The sequence below is a fragment of the Scylla paramamosain genome, chromosome 26 (assembly GCF_035594125.1).
Source record: "Scylla paramamosain isolate STU-SP2022 chromosome 26, ASM3559412v1, whole genome shotgun sequence".
NCBI lineage: Eukaryota > Metazoa > Arthropoda > Malacostraca > Decapoda > Portunidae > Scylla > Scylla paramamosain.
In genome coordinates, this window is record NC_087176.1 from 592,501 (window position 1) to 605,000 (window position 12,500).

The 12,500-nt window shown below is 45.1% G+C and overlaps 1 long non-coding RNA gene across 1 annotated transcript in view; it reads right to left on the reverse strand.

The window, feature by feature from the left end:
* The window catches only part of LOC135113532 (uncharacterized), a 51,730-nt gene extending 45,330 nt beyond the window's left edge, over positions 1-6,400 (reverse strand). Inside the window, exons 1-4 of the long non-coding RNA XR_010274869.1 lie at positions 5,357-6,400; positions 5,036-5,141; positions 3,675-3,809; positions 3,176-3,437 (exon numbers count right to left, since the gene is read on the reverse strand). This is a non-coding gene — a long non-coding RNA (uncharacterized LOC135113532). The remainder of the gene's footprint in view (positions 1-3,175; positions 3,438-3,674; positions 3,810-5,035; positions 5,142-5,356) is intronic.
* Positions 6,401-12,500: the final 6,100 nt, after the last annotated feature.

Below are 12,500 nucleotides of genomic sequence, written 5' to 3' on the forward strand. Positions count from 1 at the left end.
TGAGGAAACTTGAAATGTAAAAAAAAGTAGAGGAAAATTTTACAGGAAATGTGCGTAGAGAGAGAGAGAGAGAGAGAGAGAGAGAGAGAGAGAGAGAGAGAGAGAGAGAGAGAGAGAGAGAGAGAGAGAGAGAGAGAGAGAGAGAGAAATTCACACACACACACACACACACACACACACACACACACACACACACACACACACACACACACACACACACACACACACACACACACACAAAGCCTCTTCAGTTTGTTATTTCTTGGGAGAAACTTATTTCAAACCTTGAGCCAACCAATAAAAAAAAAAAAAAAATGAAAAGAAAAAGAAAGAAAACTCGTTGTAAAACTTTCGTGGGCATTTCCAATATTATATAAACGAGTGTGTGTGTGTGTGTGTGTGTGTGTGTGTGTGTGTGTGTGTGTGTGTGTGTGTGTGTGTGTGTGTGTGTGTGTGTGTGTGTGTGTGTGTGTACGCATATATCACACACACACACACACACACACACACACACACACACACACACACACACACACACACACACACACACAACTACATGTACACCTACTAGCTTCCCTCTGAAACACTCATTAGCATAGTAATTAAAATGTTGAAAAAAAAGGATCAAAATAAATCAGCCGGACTCACCAATCATTTCAGCTGGACTCACCCAATCACTCGCGTCTTTCTCTCCCAATCAACGTCGAGTCTTGTGTTGCGTCAGTGCGTTGCGTCATGAGAGGCGACACTCGACACCCTTCACTTCACAGTCGACACATCACGCCCACAGCTGCCGCACCTCGGACATACACACACACACACACACACACACACACACACACACACACACACACACACACACACACACACACACACACACAGAAGCTGAGCAGTGAGGCTTACATGAGATAGCTTTGTGTGTGTGTGTGTGTGTGTGTGTGTGTGTGTGTGTTAATACTCCAACGCCCGTCCTTTCAAAAGCGACCGCACTCACTCACTCACACACACACACACACACACACACACACACACACACACACACACACACACACACACACACACACACACACGAGCCCCCAGCACGCGACAGATGGGGAATGACGGGAGGAAGGGAAGGAGAGAGGGAGCGAAAGGGAAAGGAGGAATGGAAACAAGGGGAGAATAGGGACAGAGAGGACATGGAGAGAAGGGTGGAAAGATACAAAAGGAGAGAAAGAGAGAAAGGGAGAAAAAGAAAACCACCCCCACCCGTCCCTTATCTCTTCACCCACTAATCTCCCCCTTCATCCTCAAACTCCCAAACTCCCCCAAACTCCCCTTCCTAATTTCCGTTTCCTAATTAAATAACACTCCACCTTCCTCAAAAACACCCACACTGACCTCCTTCCCTACACACTCCTGGCGTACCCAAATCTCTCTCTCTCTCTCTCTCTCTCTCTCTCTCTCTCTCTCTCTCTCTCTCTCTCTCTCTCTCTCTCTCTCTGACATTGCTAACCTCTCATCTTTTTTTCCCTCCTTCCCTGTTATTCCTCTCGTTACGACCTTCCTTCACTTATCCTTTCCTTCTCCTCCTCCTCCTCCTTTTCAACACCTGAATACATTGAATGCTCAGCTCAGTGTCTCCCTTGGGAAAAATTGTTAAGAGAACCTGCATGAAAACACCACGACAAGCACAGCCACGAGTCCCCGCCGCCCCGCAGGCCCCGCTATTTTTTTGTAATGGCCTGCCTTCCACACTGCGCCGGGAGAGAGAGAGAGAGAGAGAGAGAGAGAGAGAGAGAGAGAGAGAGAGAGAGAGAGAGAGAGAGAGAGAGAGAGAGAGAGAGAGAGAGAGAGATTAAATGACTAAATAACGTTTTGTTTTTATTTGTCTCTTTTGAATATTATGTTTTATCATGTTTCTTCTTTGCTATTTGTATATTTTTTTTATTTCCTTTTAGTTGTACTTTTCTAACTAAAGTAACAATGTTATGCAGATTTTCTTCGTCTCCCTTTTGAGTTGCCGCTATGTTTATTTCATTACTTCACTTTCTCAAATCTATACAGAATGCCAATCAAACTCAACACAAATACATACTCATTCCATTCATTCCGAGCTAAGCCTCTTTTGTAAAGTTTCGTAAATTTCTTTCACTTTTTTTGTAACTTCAACTTTAGGGACAAACTTTCTCAAATTTCAACATTTTTTGCTCTTTTTGAAAACACGAATACGAAACTTGTTATTTTTCTCTCACTTCTGGAGAGGCGATGTGGCTGGCGGTGAGAGGAGAAATACAGGAGGGAGGAAGGGAGGGAGAGCGTAGGGTGGAGGCGGGAGAGCGGTGAAGAGTTTGATAGTGTGTATGGGGTGATAGGGGTGACGGAAGGGGGAGAGGGAGAGACAGGGGGAGGAAGGGAGAGTGTGATATAGGGAGGGAAGAGGGTTCAGACGAGGCTATAAAAGTGCGCTTCCAAACCCACAATGGAGGTAAGGGAGGGAGGGAGAGGTGGAGGAAGAGAGGAATGGAGGGGAAAGCGAGAGAGAGGGAGAGAGAGAGAGGACTTGTATTCGAGTGACAATATCTGAAAGCCATTAAGAGTTGCCACCATTTCCGTGCCACCGAAGGAAGAGTCCACTTTTGTGAGTCTCTTCCTACCTCCTCATAATGACCGCCGGACAATGCCACACAATACCCGGGAATACAAAGCCCCGCACACCCACACTGGATACGCGGATGGAAATACAAGTTTGTGACTAAGTGTATGGACAATGATAAGGACACGAGAAAAATATAAGGTAAGGTGCAAGAAGTTTTCAGTGGCAGTCCTTGTATAGAGCATGCCTGCCTATTTCCACCTATATAAAAGAGGAGAAAGTGAGAGAAACACAAGGAAAGAAATGGGAAGTGCAAAAAGGTATCATGCCTACACGTGGCAGTCCCTGTATAAAAGCATGCCTACCTATTTCCACCTATATAAATAGATTAAAAGTAAGGGAAACACACAAGAACTTAATGGAAGGTGCAAGAAGCCAGCAGACACACACGCAGCACTCCCTACACAATACAATACCCGGGAACAGACAGGCCGGTGCACCCACACTGGAGGCGGTGGTGGATAATACTTCAAGTTTGTGTAATTTTGAGTGCATAGGCATGAACTATTACAGACACAGAAAGAAAACTGTAACGCTCACCTTATCCTTGGCGGCGGTGATGCTGGTGGTGGGGGCGGTGCTGACGGCGGTAGAGGTGGTGGTGGTGGTGGTGGTGACGAATCGCACACACACGAGAACACACGAATACACGAACACTTATTAAAAAAACAACAATGTCTCTGAATCTTTTCCACTATTCACTTTTTTCAGTACTTCGCAATCTTCAGTTACGCGCGGTACTGTCATCACTGCTTCAGCATTTTGTCTTGCTTATCACGCGCTCACTGGCTGCAAAAAGATACTGCAGGAAGAGAACAGCATTAATATTCCTAATTCCTCAAAAATTACCACGTTAATATAAACATTTCATGGAGAATAAAGTATTACATAGGAGACAGAGAGAGAGAGAGAGAGAGAGAGAGAGAGAGAGAGAGAGAGAGAGAGAGAGAGAGAGAGAGAGAGAGAGAGAGAGAGAGAGAGAGAGAGAGAGAGAGAGAAATGCAAACAGACAAACAGGAAAAATAATGGAAACACTTACGTAATGCCACACGCTGTTACTCCCTGGCAGACTACTATTAGTGGAGGGAGGAGGCGCGTCAAGGAAGGAGCAGGGTTCTTGCAGGCCTGGCGTGGGCAGCAGCGGGGCCTCTGGAGTGCCGGAGACTCAGGGAAGCTGTAAAGATTTGTATAGGACACGCTATCAAAGCATCGGTATTCACGGTGTACATTAAGATTCATCACTGCATTGTCATCACCATCACTGTTGCCACTACTAATGCCAGCGTCACCATCTTTGCCTTCACCGCCACCATCACCAGAAACAATACCACCACCACAACCACCACCACTACCACTACCAATACTACAACCACCACCATCACCAGAAACAATACCACCACCACAACCACCACTACCAATACTACAACCACCACCATCACCAGAAACAATACCACCACCACCACTACCACTACCAATACTACAACCACCACCATCACCAGAAACAATACCACCACCACAACCACCACCACTACCACTACCAATACTACAACCACCACCATCACCAGAAACAATACCACCACCACAACCACCACCAATACTACAACCACCACCATCACCAACACTACCCCGACAACTACCATCACCATCAATACCACTACCACCAACGCTATCTCGATATCTCCCATTATCACCACCACCACCTCACCAGCACCACCACCACCACCACCAATACTACCACCACCACTCCCCGAACACCACCACCACAACCATTATATACCACCAGGAGTACCACAACCAGCACCTCCCCACCAGTACTAACTCAACCACCATAGTTAAGGACCACAACCACAACCATCACCACAAACATTACCACCACCACCACCACCACAAACAACATCCTCCCAAATCCACCATCACCACTAATAGTACTACCACCACCATCACCAACATTGCCACACAACAACCATTACCATCAATACTACTACTACCACCATCACCACCACCACCACCATCAATACTACCACCACCACTCCCCTAACACCACCAACATAACCACCACCACCTGTACTAAACTCAACCACCACAGTTAAGGGCCGGGCCTCACAACCACCACCACCATCGTTAACAATACCACATCCTACGACCATCAATACCACCACCACCAATACTACCACCACCACCAGTACTACTACTACCACCACCACCACTACAGTCGGCTATAAGGTCACCACCCAGGCTGGCTGCACCACAGCTGGGGTACACAGCACTGTGGCGGGCGTTGGGGCCGCCACCTCCCTACGCCATGATAGCATTGACAGATGAAGACGTTATTATTAAGCTGCTGTAAATATCTACTACTACTACTACTACTATTACTACTACTACTACTACCACCACCACCTGCATCTTGTCTCTTCCAGTTTCTTCCAGTGTCGCGCGGCACTGTCACCTCACTATTTCAGCATTCTGTCCTGCTCATCACGCGCTCATTGGCTGAAAAAAAACACTGTAGAGAAAGAACAGCATTAATATTCCTCCTTCCTCAAAAATTACCAAGTTAATACAAACATTTCATACAGACTAAACTATTACATGAGAGAGAGAGAGAGAGAGAGAGAGAGAGAGAGAGAGAGAGAGAGAGAGAGAGAGAGAGAGAGAGAGAGAGAGAGAGAGAGAGAGAGAGAGGGGGGCAAGCAGACGAAAAATAACGGAAAAACTCACCCAAAGCCACACTGTTACTCCGTGGCGGGTTTCTAGTGATGGTGGAGAGAGGAAGGTGCGTCAGGCGAGCTGCGGGTTTCTTGGGGGCTCGGAGTGAGGCGACAGAGGAGCCTCATCCTGCAGGCGACTCAGGGAAGCTGTAAAGACTTGTACAGGACACGTCATCAGAGCATCAGTATTCACGGTGTACACTGAGACGCGGCATTGTTTTGCAATCACCACCACTATTGTTATCGCTACAACTACTGTCTTTGCCACTCTCTTTTCCTTCAACATCACCATCACCACCACCACCACCACAACCACCAAAGAATAAATATCAACACCACCACCATCACTACCACAATCACTAAAGAATAAATATCAACACCACCACCATCACTACCAATAGTACCTCCATCACCACCACCACAAATATTACCACCACTATCCATCACCACCACCACCACCACCACCACAATCACTAAAGAATAAATATCAACACCACCACCATCACTACCAATAGTACCTCCATCACCACCACCACCACAAATATTACCACCACTATCCATCACCACCACCACCACCACCACCACAATCACTAAAGAATAAATATCAACACCACCACCACTACTACCAACAGTACCACCACCACCACCACCACCACAAATATTACCACCACTACCCAAGACCACCACCACCACCACAATCACCAAAGAATAAATATCAACACCACCACCATCACTACCAATAGTACCACTATCACCACCACAAATATTACCACCACAACCCACCACCACCACAATCACCAAATAATAGATATCAACACCACCACCACCACTACCAATAGTACCATCATCACCACCACTAACACCACCACAAATATTACCACCACTACCCACCACCACCACCACCACCACCACAATCACCAAATAATAAATATCAACACCACCACCACCTCCACCAATAGTATCACCATCATCACCACCACCACCACCACCACCACCACCACAATCACCAAATAATAAATATCAACACCACCACCACCTCCACCAATAGTACCACCATCATCACCACCACCACCACCACCACCACCACCACCACCACAATCACCAAATAATAAATATCAACACCACCACCACCTCCACTAATAGTACCACCATCATCACCACCACCACCACCACCACCACCACTACCACCAATGCTAATGCTCCCACCACCACAACTACCACCACTACTAATACTAATACCGCCATCACTGCCACCACCACCACCACCACCACCACCACAGTCGGCTATAAGGTCACCACCCAGGCTGACTGCACCACAGGGGGTGAACACCACACTGTGGCGGGCGATGGGGCCGCCACCTCCCTACGCCATGACAGTATTGACAAAGGAACACGTTACTGTCGTTTCTGCTCCTTGCGTGCATCAGTTTACGTGTGTGTGTGTGTGTGTGTGTGTGTGTGTGTGTGTGTGTGTGTGTGTGTGTGTGTGTGTGTGTGTGTGTGTGTGTGACGGCTATTACCATAAATAACATCAACATTACCACCACCACCACCACCACCACCATATAAAGGTGAATAACATCCTCGCCTACAACTTATTCTGTCTGTATTTTAACGCACTGCTCCCCCATTACCCTTAATATATTCAATTAATACTAACTAACAGCTTGCACTAATGGCCTAGCAATTGTACGCTACAATCTGCTCTCTCTCTCTCTCTCTCTCTCTCTCTCTCTCTCTCTCTCTCTCTCTCTCTCTCTCTACCATCAAAAGGCCAAATATTGCAATAGGTTATAATTTTTCCGCCAATTTGCAACACTGGCACAGGTAAGGAGCTGCACCTGCTGAGAGAGAGAGAGAGAGAGAGAGAGAGAGAGAGAGAGAGAGAGAGAGAGAGAGAGAGAGAGAGAGAGAGAGAGAGAGAGAGAGAGAGAGAGATGTACGGGGTGAACGTAAATAGTGTGGGTGAAAGGGAAGCAGGGTGAGGGAGGTAAGGCAGGGGTGAGGGAGGAAACTGGAAGGGAGGTTGGGTAAGGGAGATGTGGGTGATAGGGAGGCGAGGGAGAGGGAGGCAAGGGTCAAACAATCTATTGCAAGGGTCACGGTGATTCCTGCAATACTCCACAAAAACGTGGATGATTAGCATACACCCAAAGAAAATATAGTACACACACACACACACACACACACACACACACACACACACACACACACACACACACACACACACACACACACACACACACACACGAAGTAACCAAGTGTGTTAATTAGGGCTATAATCTTGATAATTATTGGTATTCTCACTAGAGGAGGAGGAGGAGGAGGAGGAGGAGGAGGAGGAGGAGGAGGAGGAGGAGGAGGAGGAGGAGGAGGAGGAGGAGGAGGAGGAGGAGGAGGAGGAGGAGGAGAGCAATTACTATTTAGTGGTGTATTGCTCAAATCTCTTCCATTCAATATCTCTATCTCAGTTCTGTTCACCGAAATTTTCTCTCTCTCTCTCTCTCTCTCTCTCTCTCTCTCTCTCTCTCTCTCTCTCTCTCTCTCTCTCTCTCTCTCTCTCTCTCTCTCTCTCAAAACTTTAATCTCCTTCCCTTCCAACATCGTCTAAAATTGCCAGTTGTCAAGACAGGAGGAGGAGGAGGAGGAGGAGGACAAGGAGATAAGAAAACCAGGCCTTTCTCTCTCTCTCTCTCTCTCTCTCTCTCTCTCTCTCTCTCTCTCTCTCTCTCTCTCTCTGCTATGAGAGAGAGAGAGAGAGAGAGAGAGAGAGAGAGAGAGAGAGAGAGAGAGAGAGAGAGAGAGAGAGAGAGAAAAGTGTGTATGTGTGTGTGTGTGTGTGTGTTTGCGGTGCTCCAGTGACCTCCGGCGCCATAAAGCTTGTGATTGTGGTCGTTAATTAGCCGCGAATAACTGATAATGGCGGACACTCGCGGCCATTAGGGAGAGACAAATTTATATCATTAGCGAACTTTGTTGTGGTTTCCCTTCCTGGTATTGATGTTCCCTCTCCCTCTCTCCCTCCCTCCCTCTCCCCCTTTCTGTAATCTCTCCTCTTGCCTTTCCCCTCCCTACAGTTTCTCTCATGATTCGTTCCTCTTCAGTTTCTCTTGCTCTTGCTCTCTCCCTCTCCCATTTCTCCTTACTCTCCCTTCTATTTTTCTCTTCTCTTTTGTTTCTTCTCTCTTCCTCGAACTCCCTTTAACTTTATTTCACTCTTGTTTTCCTTCTTACTCTCCTCTTCCTTGGTCTTCCCTGTCCTCTCCCTCTCTCTTCTTTCTTTGTTTGTTCCCCTCTCTCTATCTTCCTCATCTATCTTCCTAATCTTGTCCTTCCTCATCTCTCCCTCTTTCTTCTCCTTTACCTCCCTTCTCTCCTCCTGTCCTCGCTGCCCTCTCCCCTCCCCCTTCTTCTTAGTGTATCTAATAAATTAACACAAACATGAAAAACGAAGAGAAAATAAAGATTCAATTTGATACTACTATAATTTTTACCGTCACTTCTTGGCTTCCAAATTCTGCTTTCAATTCACTTTTTCTCTTAATGTAATGTTTGTTTTTTTCCCTCCCCTCGACGCACCGCAAACATTTCCTTTCCGCTCGGAGCTTCTTTTTTCCTCTTAATTCCTTCATCAGACAAATTAATTGACTGGCCAAATATTTCCCAGGAGACAGATTTCAAATTCAACTCGACAAATCTGTTCTTTTCTTTTCTTTTTCTCCTCCCACAATGACAATTAATTTTCGAGGCCGCGTCTTTATTTCCTGCTTCATATTGTCATTATTCTGAAAGGACAAAATAATAATTCTTTCTCTTAATTAGCGAGTGGAGTGCAACATGTGGATTTTGACGCCGCTTTTTCTATTTGGAGGCTAAAAAAAGTGTGGAAATCAATGAAAACAAGAACGTCAATAGTAGTAGTAGTAGTAGTAGTAGTAGTAGTAGTAGTAGTAGTAGTAGTAGTAGTAGTAGTAGTAGTAGTAGGAGGAGGAGGAGGAGGAGGAGGAGGAGGAGGAGGAGGAGGAGGAGGAGGAGGAGGAGGAGGAGGATAGGTACTGGAAGATGAAAAGAAAATATATAAATAGACAGATTGATAGACATATAGGTAGATTAAGACAACAGTAGTAGTAGTAGTAGTAGTAGTAGTAGTAGTAGTAGTAGTAGTAGTAGTAGTAGGGGGAGGAGCAGGAGAAGAATGATAGATAGTAGATGAATAGAAGATATATAAATAGATAGATAGAAGGGTAAAGACAGTAGTAGTAGTAGTAGTAGTAGTAGTAGTAGTAGTAGTAGTAGTAGTAGTAGTAGTAGTAGTAGTAGTAGTAGTAGCAGCAATAGTAGTAGTAGTAGTGGTAGTAGTAGTAGTAGTAGTAAAAGTAGTAACAGCAATAGTAGTAGTAGTAGTAGTAGTAGTAAAAGTAGTAACAGCAATAGTAGTAGTAGTAGTAAGTGTTATTGTTGCTGTTGTTCTTGTTCAGTTTGTCAGCAAAAGAAAGAGTAATATGTATAAAATATAAAGGAAAAAAAATATAAAAAAATAAAAAACACAAAGATTCGCTCAGCCACATCCAAAACACACCTGACGCTCCCGTGAACGATAAATTAATGCACTATTTGTGATACGCCTCCATATAATTATGCATATTACCACGGCCGTATATAATTCAATGGCATTACAAAACCAGTCCACATGTCTTTATAACGTCATTACCGCTAATAATGAAATGCAGCGCTGCCATCACCCTTGTCCCCGTCAGCGTTGTCAATAATGCCACGCCCGCACAATGATTCACGAGGCCTTGACATTTTGCTTTGCTTTATTTTGTGTCTATTTGCTTCATGTTTTATGGTAGTTTGTTGAAAATTTTCCCGCAACTATAAAATGGAAAAAAAAGAAAAAAAAAAGGAATTTTGTTTTTACTTTATATTTTATGCGAGTTTGTTTAAAATTTCCTGCAGATATGAAATGAATGTAAAAAAATAAGGGAAATATTCAGACAATTAAAACACGAGCTTGAAATCGGCAAAACAGACAAATATAATTACAGTAAAATAAAAATAAAAAGAAAATAAAAATAAAAGAACTCAAAGAAAAAAAAAACATTCAATTACACAGATGACAAGCACCAGATAAGTTACACAACAATAGATAAAATTTCACTACAACTTAGCTCAAGCGTGGAAGAGGCGAGGTGCGCGGGCGGTGCTGAGGTCTTGCCGTGTGGTCTCAGGGATGTGGCGAGCCCCTGCGAGTCAATCCAGTGCTTGACCTAAACACACAGGTGGTCTGGCCGCCTCGCAGGCAGGGCGTCGACAAGAATGATAGGGAGGATGATGATTAGTGTATCAGTAGTCCAGGGAAGCAAGAGAGTGGAGTCTGTCGCAGCAATTCATTTCCACAAGTTTCGACCTGTGGGAATATCACTCAGTCACTAACCGCCACATTACAAGATAAAGGAACATGTGAAAATATTCACATATCTTGAATCAGTAGAAACAATATATTACAACCACTACACCCACACAAATAACAATTCATCAATCATCATTAAATAACGATACAATTATACGGTTTTTAATAGTTACAAGAATAAAAATAATGCATCATCTACTACTACTACTACTACTACTACTATAAAAAATGCCACTACCATCAAATGTCTCCGTGGTGCAGTGGCTAGAGCTCTTGTCTACGAACCCGCCCGCCCTGTCTGGAATCCAGGCTGGGACAGTTGGCACACTGGTCACCCACTTGTTCATCCTTCCTTTAGGCTACGTGGGGAAAACTGGGGTAGGCAAACTGTGGAGACAAGGGTGTCCCCAGTGGCCCTGTGTCCCGAGGCCTGGGATTTTATCACCATAGGTTAGATTGGATGAGGTGAGGTGAGGTGAGGTGAGGTTGAGCACAGACTCAACCCTTCCACTGCTATGGTCTTCCTTTGTCAACATTACGAGCACTGTAAACAAGTTGGCGTGGTTACATGAAGAAAAAGAAAACGTGGAGGGATTAATTTCTATTTCACAGCTACAGAGCTATTAAAGAGACTGTAGCTCATAAGTGTCTAAAAAGTCTTAGCTGGATACAGGAAAATATTTGTTTATCAGTGAAGAATTAAAGGCCAGTGATAAGGAGATGAGCGCCGAGGCCACGCAGCTGCAGCTTGTTCCCCCAACTTCACCTCCCTCCACCAGCAAACAGCAACACACAATGCTCGGCGCTCAACACTTCACATAAGACAAAAACAATTTCACGCCACAGCCATCAGCCGCCATCACTGTGGCGCCCCTCTTGCTGAAATGAAATGAAAATTATTAGACTGTTTTCCTTGACACTTCTTCTATTTAATTGAGAAAAAAAAAGAATAAAAAAGTCGTATTATCCCTGAAGCAATTAGTCTTTTCTTTAGTTTTGTTTGCCTTGCCGCACGCGCCACTCCCCCAACCGCCGCCGCCGCCGCCGCCGCTAAAGTAACCCTCCGTTAAATTAACCAACCGCTGTACAATATCTCAACTAAATTTGCCCACCGTCAAAATAACCCACCGTTAAATTAGCTCCCACTGCTAAAATAAACCTACCACGAAATTGTCATTCCTCGAAATTAACTCACCGTCAAATTACTCTCATCCCCGAGTGAGTCTCGCCGCGCCGCAAGACTTAAATTTGGCAATCGTCCGCCTCGGAATAAGAAGCTCGACGCCAAATTTTCCCGCCGCCAGGACTCCAACTCACCCCTCCCCTCCCCTCGTCTCTGTTCATTTCCATTCATGACGCAGTGATTTTTATTTGTTTTTAATTTTGAACTATGGTGCTAGATTTGTAGAGAGAGAGAGAGAGAGAGAGAGAGAGAGAGAGAGAGAGAGAGAGAGAGAGAGAGAGAGAGAGAGAGAGAGAGAGAGAGAGAGAGAGAGAGAGGGGGGGGGAATGGGGGAAAAAGACAAGGTAGTGATGGGTTTCGCCGAGTCGTGAGATGGTCTACTCCTCCCCTTCATCTCCTCCACCTCCTCCTCCTCCTGTTCAGGGTCAGCACACCTTCCCACCACACCTGCCAGAAGCTTTCTCTTTCCTCATTTGTCTGTCTGTCTCGTGTCACCTTTTTTTCATCTTTTTTTACCTTTTTCATGTCTTTTTTACTTTTTGTTATTATTTTTTTTAC